This window comes from Cetorhinus maximus, chromosome 15, assembly GCF_964194155.1.
Source record: "Cetorhinus maximus chromosome 15, sCetMax3.hap1.1, whole genome shotgun sequence".
NCBI classification, from domain to species: domain Eukaryota; kingdom Metazoa; phylum Chordata; class Chondrichthyes; order Lamniformes; family Cetorhinidae; genus Cetorhinus; species Cetorhinus maximus.
Genome location: NC_135893.1, coordinates 95,407,033 through 95,417,977, shown reverse-complemented (window position 1 = coordinate 95,417,977; position 10,945 = coordinate 95,407,033). Strand labels below are relative to the sequence as shown.

Genomic DNA, 10,945 nt, shown 5'->3' with positions numbered 1-10,945 from the left:
TGGATTCCTGTTGGCAATCTACCGCTCACCCACCCACCTCCCATCCCCCACCTCAAAATCCCCCCTTCACATGGCTTAGAATTAGAATGGATTGGAGTTGGTAGTTAAATCTGCGTTTTCTCGTTCCATATCAGTGTGTGTTATTCAGCCAATACTATATGACCACATCATCCCTGTTGCTTATCTTTTTCCAAAATTTTCACCTTCACTGCAACTATCATAGTCTGGATATACGATCATCCACTTGTTGAGAACCTGCTCCATTTTTATTCCATTAATGTGGCCAGAGGAAAATCAGGCACCTTCCATTAATGGCAGGAGATCCACCTTACTTAGAGGGATGGCCCTGAGTGAAGGTGAACATTTAGCCCACATTATCTTTTAAAATATAAACCATATGGGTTATATTTTGTGTTAATATGATCCTGTTTCATGTTTAAAGACATGAAAGCGTATATAAATAATTACATCAGAGGTATCTTGCTGTCCTTTCATGAGATTGCCTAGCTACGTTATAGGTGAGTAAGAAATCTTTAAATGACATTTTCTGGATTGATATTTTATAACATGCATCTATTTTTTATTACAAACATCAATCATGATGATGACAAGTTAATCCGTGTATGAAGCAACTCAGATGTGACTTATTTCGCTAATCACTTTTCTATATTAGCTCTGAATGTGATGCAAATATTAGGGCACAAATGGTTTTACCTCATGATTAAAAGATAGTTTCAGTAACAGTTGACAAGTCCATGAATATCTTGCTGAAATGAGCCATAATGACAGCTTAAATAGTGTTTGAGCAGTTACCTCAATCAGCTTCCTAGCACAACCCCTATTTTGCTTCACAAAAACAGAAAGAGAAATACCTGGAAAAACTCAGCAGGTCTGGCAGCATCGGCGGAGAAGAAAAAAGTTGACGTTTCAAGTCCTCATGACCCTTCAACAGAACTAAGTAAAAATAGGAAAGGGGTGAAATATAAGCTGGTTTAAGGGTGGGGGGGAAGGGGGGGGTGGTTTGTTGGGACAAGCAAGCAGTGATAGGTGGAGATAGCCAAAAGATGTCACAGACAAAAGTACAAAGAGGTGTTGAAGATGGTGATATTATCTATGAAAGCGGGTTTTAGTAAACACCTTGTCAAACACCAGGAGCGAAATGGAAAGCAATGAAGGTGAACAAGGCAAAAGAGAGATTCGAAAATCCTGACAGAGAGTAGAACAAAACTTCTTCAAGGTAGGCATTTCTTGAAGAGAAGTGGCAGTCAATTAAACACAGAGATAAAAGCAAAGAACTGCGGATGCTGGAAATCCAAAACAAAAACAGAAACAGAAATACCTGGAAAAACTCAGCAGGTCTGGCAGCATCAGCGGAGAAGAGCACAGTTGGCGTTTCGAGTCCTCATGACCTTCAACAGAACTAAGTAAAAATAGGAAAGGGGTGAAATATTTACTCTCTCCAGATATTATATCCAACTATGTGGGAAATAATCTGGTAACTGAGGAAACAGCACCAAGATTCTGGACCAAAGAATGGTCGAAATTTGGGCCTGCGTTTTTCGGATGGCGGGGTCTCGCTTTCCACTGTCTGAAGAGTCAACAGGGAACACATCCCCACCGACTCCAACTGCCCCCCAGCCATTTCACGCTCAAATGATCGTCGTTTGGCTTCAGGTGGGATTTCGGCCCCTCGCTCAGGAGGAAGCCCCGCCTTAGAGAGCTGTTGGCCAATCGGATAGGCCTGTGTGATTGGCTAACAGTTCTCTAGTCCCCGCAGTGACAAGAGCTGCAGCGGATAGAAGAGGAAGTGCTTGAAGATGCCTGAGCCTAAGCCCTGGGACTGGACGGCGAGGTATGTTTAAAGGGTCCCAAGGCGGGGAGGGTAGGGAAGGCCTGGGAGAACGCGTAGTGGGCGATCGGGGTGCCAGGGAGAGGGAAGGATGGTCCAGTGGCCGCCAGACCGTAAGTGGAGGGGGCCCCCCGAAGTCAGAAGGGGGCTTCTGATGGAGGCCCCCCCCCCCAACCTGCTTTCCCACCTGATATCTACGCCCGTTCATTTTCCGCCTTCCCCCACCCCAGGTAATACTCCTGCCAGGCTAAAAATTGAGGCTGGATGGGAAATGGCCCTTAAGGGCCTCAAATGGGGAAAGAGCCAGGCTGAGGCCTTGCTCAGCCCAGTGCAAAATCACGGCGAGTCGGGGCGTGGAGGAACCCATTCCTTCAATTTCACCTTCCTCCCCAAACCCCCTGCCTAAAATGTCACTGGTGTTTGAGCATGAAATTCAGGCTTTGGAGTATGCCTGCAGTACCTGAATGCAACTGGGAACTGGGGGCGCTCAACTCGCATCTCTCTCTATTTTCTCTCCTATCTCCCCTCATGCGCTCTCTGAGCTCATCTTGTCCATGAGACGCACCTCCTGTTCCGAAGATCCTGTTCCCACTAAACTGTTGACCATCCAACTTCCCCTCCTGGTCCCCATGGTAGCTGATATTGTTAATGGTTCTCCCGATCTTCAGGTGTTGTCCCTCTCACCTTTAAATCTGCTGTCATCATCCCTCTCCTCAAAGAACCAACCCTTGATCCCACTACCCTTACAAACTATCATCCCATCTCTAACCTCTCTTTCCTCTCTAAAGTCCTTGAACATGTTGTCACCTCTCAAATCCGTGCCCATCTTTCCCAGAACTCCAGGTTTGAATCCCTCCAATCAAGTTTCCACCCTGCACAGTACTGAAACATCCCTCATCAAAGTCACAAATGACAACCCATGCGATTGTGACATTGGTCAACTTTCCCTCCTCATCCTCCTCAACCTGTCTGCAGCTGTTGACACAGTTGACCACAGTATCCTCCTCCAATGCCTCTCCACTGTCGTCCAGCTGGGTGGGACTGCTATCAGCTGCTTTCAGTACTGCCTATCCAACTGTAGCCAAAAAATCACTTGCGATGGCTTCTCTTCCTGTCCCAGCACCGTTACTTCTGTTATCCCACAAGGATCTATCCTTAGCCCCCTCCTGTTTCTCATCCACATGCTGGCCTTTGGCATCATCATCCAAAGGGGCAACTTTGGTTTTCACATGCACTCTGACGACACTCAGCTCTACATCACCACCACCTCTCTCAACTCCTCCACTGTTGCTAAATTATCAGGGAGCTTATCCAACGTCCAGTACTGGATGAGCAGAAATCTCCTCTAATTGAATGTTGGGAAGACTGAAGTCCTTGTTTTGGGTCCCTGCTCCAAACTCCATTCCCTAGCCACCCACTCCATCCCTCTCCCTGGCAACAGCCTAAAATTAATTCAGACAAAGAGAAGTATAAAACGATGATTATCATTGTTGTCTTTATCCCAGTGCCACTAGTTTGATAGAGTGAGAGGAGCTGCCCTGCACCATACCGTTTCTCTGGGCCATAGAGCTGTAACCACATCTGTTTTCACTTTGCAAAACTTGTTTTGTATGCTGCTTTACACTATTTACACACTCACAGCAGGTCTGCCTGGCCATTACTTGGACCTTCAAATGTGCTTAGTTTAAAGATGCCATTTTACACCGTGTGGTTTAACTGACTGGTGGATTTTTAGTGGGGTTTCACAGGGGTGAATTTAATATCGAATGCACAAGTGGGAAGCAATTTAGATTGGCCACTTTTCACATGTTTTGCTGTAAGCTAAGGGTGAATGGTAATTGTTACCATTGATTTGGTAAACAGATGAAGCCCCCAATAATTAAAGAGCAAAAGGACACATTGGGCTGGATTTTCACCTCGGGGGTAGGAAACAGCAGCCGGGACTGTTTCCAAGGCCTGAACCACCCCACCCCCCCACCACCCCACCCCCACCTGCTACCCCTAGGGTGGGGGCAGGGGGTGGTGGTGGTAACTGTCGCTGACCTGGTATTTTGACTGAGGCACTCCTTTAATTGGCATGGAGACAGTTTCCTTGTTCAATCAAGGGCAGCGGCCAGGCTCTCAAAGCTAGAAGATTGGGATTTTTCCAGTCAGCATCCAGTTTCCCAGTGCAATGAGGGGCAGACTAACTGTCTGGAGACAGGCACCTGGGGGTCAATTGAGGGGGGCTAGCGCTTCAGCCACAATTAGATGCCCTCCCTGCCTGAGGGTGCCACCAAAGACCACCTGGTGTCCACCTTCCCCTCCCCCACCACCCCCACCCCCCCTCACCACCAACAGTGGTGGCGTGGCTGTTGAATATATTTTATCTTTAAAGATTTGAACAGTTGGAGAGCGGGCACCTCCATATTGCAGAACTCTCTCTCTTACTTACCCGCTCTTTTCAAGCTGAAGGCCTCTGATTGGCCCTCCAGCTTCAAGAGTCTGACCACTGTCATTAGTTGGAAAGGGAATCCGTATCCATGCCAATTAAGGGTGAGCCCTCTGTGAAAATCCCAAAGAGTGACTGCTTTCCCTGGGGGATGTGGCTCGGGGACCCGGAGATAGTCTTGGCCGGTGTTTCCCACCCATGGAGGGAAAATCCAGCTCATTATCTGTACTAATATATAATTTAAAAAAACATTAAATGCTGGAAATACTCAGCAGGTCAGGCAGCATCTGTGAAGAGAGAAACAAGAGCTAATGTTTCAGGTCAATGGCTGTTCATCATGATTATGACACTGTGCCTTGTCTGCCCATCTGTGCCTTGACCTCTCAATACATCATTTTCTGTTAAGGCAGCAGAGAGTTGCATGGGAGGAGGAGGGTGGGGTGGTTGGGAATGAAATCCAGCAATATAATTAATCTGGTTTACCATCCAAGTTGGAGGTCGTGTGGGGCAGCGGGTAGTGTCCCTGCCTCTGAGCCAGAAAGCTCCAGGTTCCAGCCCCACCCTAGGGCTTGATGACCAATGAAGGTGTGTTCATAACCTAGCCAAATGGGTTGAGTATCAACCTACAAATCCTTCCAACAGATGTGAATGGCAGGAAGTGAAAGCAGAGACGTTCCTGGTGAGCCGTGTGAAGGAGAGAAATTGGAGTCTCTACCATCTGTAGCTCCAGGCTGCAACATGCCTATAAAAAGTGCATGTTACCACAGCAACTCAGACTCCCTGAGTGAACTGCAACACAGCACCACCACTATTAAAGATGATCAGATCATTCTTTTACAGATGCAGATTGGTGGTAGTGAACTGTCAAGCTCTCTGCTGGGTTTGTTTCCCATGGTCGTTATTTTGGATGATTGATGGTTGCCGGTGATTTCTCCTCATCATTATCATCCCCTTCTTCAGTCACAATGATGGCACCATGATTAATATCCATCTGAAGTGTCTTCGGATTTGGATGATTCAGCTGTGTGGATATAAAAGACAAAATTACATTCATCCACTCCAGAGTTCTTTGAATTACATGAGTCATAAGATATTAAACTCCTGTATGACATTACTGGGCATTATTTAAAGTACTGATGATAACAGCGTTGAATCAGTTTATAGGCAAATGTGCAACAGTATGGTACCAGCTGAGAATCATAACGAATGCATTGGCCTGAATTTCTCGGTCTGTAGCAAAGCAATCGAGCTTGCCACTGACCTCAAAGAAAACTGCCCACCAAGATCTTACAAGCTCTGTGGCATGGATAACCCCTTTCCCAATGCTAGTTGGAATTTGGCACCCAGTCAAGGGGATCTCCAAGCATCCAGCAACAGTGATGCCATCAAGCAGGGCAAGCAGCCAATCGCATTGAAGCATTCTCACAGATGGCAAACCAGGAAGTAAAAAGCACAGATGCACAGATTATCCTTCACATTTTTGTACATTTTGTAGAGAGTGAAGTAAAGATTGGGACATATGCATTAGAAGTTGAAATATGTACAAATGTACAGTTAGTTTTCCAGGATCAGAGAGAATGTTGAGCAATAGCTTTGCTTTGCTGCACCATTAAAAACAGTTACACCTCATTGACAAGGCATAACGTTTTAAAAGTGATATTACAGCATTAAAAGGGAAACTTCCATCAGTTCAGTAATTTCTAACTGATTACAGTCTTCGACAATACATCCTTTGCAGAAATATAGAATCACTAACAGCAACTTGTGCATTTCCAAACTTAACTGTGCGTGTCCAGACTCCAGAAATGATAAAACTGACTTGCAGCTCTTCCCATTTATTTATGTCACCTGGAATTGTGGAGATCAATGATTGCAGCGCCGAGCTCCCAAGTAAAACACGGGTGCATTAGGAACTCTGAAGATTTAGTTTTCCCTCTACCTCCTCCCTCAATTTAGCTACTTCCAAAACATTTTACTGGGCTAATTTTAACATAATGTGCCAGGTGGGTAATGCACGGGATCAGGTAGAATGCTTGTTTTACTCCCTGTACAAGATTATTCTCCATTGATTTATGGCATTATGATGCCCCCTACCCTCATTGCGTTTAAAAAAAATACTTGGATATGCACTTGAAGTGCTGTAACCCACTCGGTTATAGATCAAGAGCCGGAAAGCGGGCTTAATCTGGACAGATCTTTTTTGGCCAACCAGACATGATGGGTCAAATGGCCTCCTTCTGTGCTGTAAAATTTTCTGTCTTTTCCTGGCCAAGTGTAAGATATTTTACAAAGTATGCCCATAATCCAGGCACCACTGAGTCAGGCACGGATATAACATTAAAAGGATGAGAAAGATGATCGATTGCACAGCGTTGTGGCTAGTCCTGGCTGGCTCTCCTTCATTGCATTTTTCTCCCCCCCTGGTACTTAGGTACTTGTAATTCTTTGTGCCCGTAGGTTTTAGTCCCCAGCACCATTACCAGGCACAATAAACCATACGATCTATTTAGTGAGATTCATTAGGTTCAGCTGCTGCGCGCACACACTATAATCAGACCAACATGTATATTCTGAACCCTTTTAATAACTGCTGTATTTGACGGCCTATAACGGTGAAGCATTTTAATAAGGTTAGCAGTAGATTTTGCAACCCTGGTTAAAATGTATTCACTTCAGAATTCAGCCCAATAATATATCATGAATTGAATTTAATAAAATCTTAACTGCAGTTTGTACAAAGGACTCTGTGTTTGGTATTAATTGCTGGGTTAGTCAGCCATTATTAATGAGCTAAATGTGTCCAAGTGGCAAAAGATTTTATTTTGCATTTTAACGTTAGGGCAATGTATCAGGAAGCCGTGCATGAAATAGTTATTCCTGATATTTTGATTCTATTCTCTTGAAAGCAGGGTAAATTCATCCCTTTCTCAGTACGTGAGTTAAATGCCAGACTTGATTAGTTCTGGTGCCATGCCTGGACACTGAGAACAGCCTAAAGATAGCAGCACTGCGTCAAACAAGCAAACTCATTTTACTGTGTGCATGGTGAGGGGAGGGAGGAGAAAGATGTACAAAGGTAAGCATCCTCGCCACGTCACAGCACTTCACAACAACAACTTACATTTATATAGCACCTTTAAGGTGCCTTAAAAAAAGGCAAAGGGAAAAAAAGGTCCTTTTTTAAAAAAGACAAAATGGTTGTTACATTGAAGGCATATCTGTTGGGGATAGTGGGCTTTGATGAAGATTTCAGTGGCCAGCTTGGAATATTTAGTTTTGGTCCTCTTACTTAAGAAAGGATATAATTGCATTAGAAGCAGCTCAAAGATGGTTCACTCGACTGATTCCTGGGATGAAGGGGTTATCTTATGAGGAAAGGTTGAGCAGTTTGGACCCGTACCTTTTGAAGTTTAGAAGAATAAGAGGTGATGTTATCGAAACATTTAAGGTCCTGAGTGACTTGACAGAGTAGAAGCTGAGGGGATGTTTCCCATTGTGGGGGAGTCTAGAACCAGAGGACACCATTTAAAACTTAGGGATCTCACATTTAAGACAGAGATGGGGAGGAATGTTCTCCCTCAGAGGGTTGTGGGTCTGTGGAATTCTCTTCCTCAGAAAGCAGTGGAGGCTGGGCCATTGAGTGCATTCAAGGTTGAGTTAGATAGATTTATGATCAGCGAGGGAGCCAAGGCTTATGGGGGGGAGGCAGACAGGAAAGCGGGCTGAGGCCATAGTCAGATCAGCCATGATCTTATTGAAAGGCGGAGCAGGCTCAAGGGGCTGGGTAGCCTACTCCTGCCCCTAATTCTTGAGTTGTGTTTCTTATGTTAAGGGGGTAAAATGCCACAACTATACTGAATTTGCCCATAGAATGCCCCTGTGGAAATCGATGCAAAAGAAGGACTCATAGGCCAGGTGTAGCACAGACCAGCTATAGCAGGAGGATTTTCTTACTCAGCACCGACCATGTACTTTCATTGTGATCTCAGAGGAGCATTTCCAATTGCACCAGCGTAGACTGTTCCACATCCCACATCGACTGTTCTTTGGGGTCTTTTCTTTTTTGATAGTTACTGGGTACTTTTGTGCTGTGAATCCACAGGAACTGTATTGAGACAGTTCAAAGCTCATTCCACACAGGACCTTTACAACCCAGAGAGCTGACAATTTCAGTGAATTGGACTGAAGCCCATGTCCCAGGATAGTGTGAACCGTATTGTTCCCCTAATATAAATATCCCCCAAATGAAGAAACTCGTTTTATGTTAAAATACTCTCAGATATCGGGAACCTTGAGATGGTTAATGTGGTCTGGCGCCAAAAATATCACTTAAGTCTTTTCTTTAAAAAGCATTGAACAAGTTTCTTTCCTTATTTAGCAGTTATGAAATGATTTTCTTTCCCTTCCCCGGGCATCATTTAGCTGTTAAGAGGGAGAGACTCGGTGAACTGCTGTTGAACTGAACTATTCTGATGGAGGAGTTTAAGGAAGCATTTGACCGCCTCTTGGACAAGCTGAACAACAGCAGTCTGTTCAGAAGCCCTAAGTGAATCAGCAACGAGAGAATAGGGGTGCCATGTAGCAACACAGGATTCCTTCAGGCTTTATACCAATAATCTAGTCTTCAAGAAACAGGGCTAAGAGCAACTGAGGCATTCTCTTAAACTAACAGTTCAATACAACAGTGCCTTATATGGAATATAATTTCCTTATCAGTGTCATTTTATAATTGGCTGCAATAAAGATATTCAAAGAAGAGACACTTAAGTGCAACCAGAAAACCCCCTAGTTTTATTAGGATAGAGGTTTTAACTAATATAATATATAATATAGAGGTTTTCACTGTTACTCATGCCATAATTGAATTCTTAGGGGAAAATTGTTTTCAAACTATCTAAGAGTAGAAACGTAGGAAGTGAGGCAATAACATGCAGAAAGCTGAAGTCAAGTCATTGTGGTACAGAAGGAAGTCTTTTGGCCCACTGAGAGCATGCTGACTCTCTGTAGATCAATCCCCTCAGTCCCGTTCATCCGCTCTATCCCCAAAGCCCTGCAAATTTATTCCCTGCAAATGCTCACCCAATTTCCTTTTAAAATCATTGATCGTCCCCGCTCCTGTTGTAAGGTCCCACCTCGGAGACCATGTTGTACGTTGGTTATGATTGGCTTAGGAACAATTTCAGAGACATAGATATGTCTGAACAATAACAGGTTTGTTGGATGAACATAACTATAATCAAACGTACAAGACAGTAGGTGTTCCTTAGTCTAAGCCATGAGCTTTCTGCTTTTTGACCCTTAGTCATGTGTCCCTTACATCATCATGTGGGCAGTACTGTCTCTCCAGACCCACACATTAACCTTTTCAACCCTGAACACCCTAATACTACAGCTTCCCCCACCCTCGTAGGCAAGGAGTTCCAGGTCATCACCATTCGCTGTGTAAAAAAAAATCTTCCTCAAGTTCCCCCTGCATCTCTTGACTCTTGGAGGGATTTTTCAAGGCTTCAAAGGTTAACTTACACGCTGTGATCGAATGATTTTTCATCATAACTGAAAAATAAGTTTAACTGTTTGAGCGAGGAAAGAACAAAAGGGAAGAATGTGGAGGGCAGGGATGATTAAATGTCAAAAGTGATGACGGTGCAAGTTAAATGGAGGGAGGGGTGATAATGAAGCAATTAAGAAACAGAAGAAAGGTCAGAGTTGTAGCCTACGGCCATACTGGTCTGAAAACACCCAATCTCGTCTGATCTTGGAAGCTAAGCAGGCTTAGGCCTAGTTAATGCTTGGGTGGAAGACTGCCTGGGAATACCAGGTGCAAAATTATTCATAGACAACCTGATTCTGGCTGAGGGTTTCATCCATAGCAGAGCAGCTATCTCACTGCGATCAAACAGAGGTGTGAATGACATCAGTAAAACCATTACCAGCTCCTGCTGCTGTCTAAAGTTGTTGAGCTCAGTATTGTGCCTGGGGGGGGAGTGGGGGGTGGGTGGGGTTGGGGGTGGGCTGCAATATGCCTGATCGAGAGGTGAGGGGCTGTTCCTCAAGCTTCCGTTGAGCTTCGTTGGAACAGAGTAGGAGGCTGAGGAGGGAGAGGTCAGAGCGGGAGTGGAGCGGAGAGTAAAAGTGGCAAAGGAATCAGAAGCTTAGGGTCACACTTGCACACTTGGACAGAGGAGATCAGCAAAGTGATCACACAACCTGTGTTTGGTCTCCCCAGTGTACAGGAGGCTGCACCATGAGCAGTGAATCATCTGGAAGAAACAAGTGGCCTTCCCCAACATTTCAGGCCCTCAGCTCCCGAGTGGTGAGATTGCAGAGCGAACGCACAAGTAAGGCCACTGTTGGCATTTCAACTCCACCTCTTCCCTATGCCCAATTCTCAGTGAAAATCAGGCCTTAAACATCCAGGCGGACAAGCAGGTACCTCCTGCTAACATTGTACGTGTCATTAATTCAATCTGTTTTTGTCTTAACTAAGTTGGTGTGGCAGGTCCTGTGACATTACAATTTATCAGCACCAGCCACACTACCCCGCCACCTCCCAAACCCCTCCCCAAACAACGCCCCCCTCCCAGATGGAAAAGTCAACCAGGAATTCCGATCCTGATCACAATGCTACTGCAGAGTGAAAGTGTGTGGATGGCAGGGCAGGACAG

General features: G+C 45.0%; 1 pseudogene; it reads left to right on the top strand.

Moving 5' to 3' along the window:
• Positions 1-9,991: 9,991 nt before the first annotated feature.
• Positions 9,992-10,110, top strand: LOC144691274 (5S ribosomal RNA; annotated as a pseudogene).
• Positions 10,111-10,945: the final 835 nt, after the last annotated feature.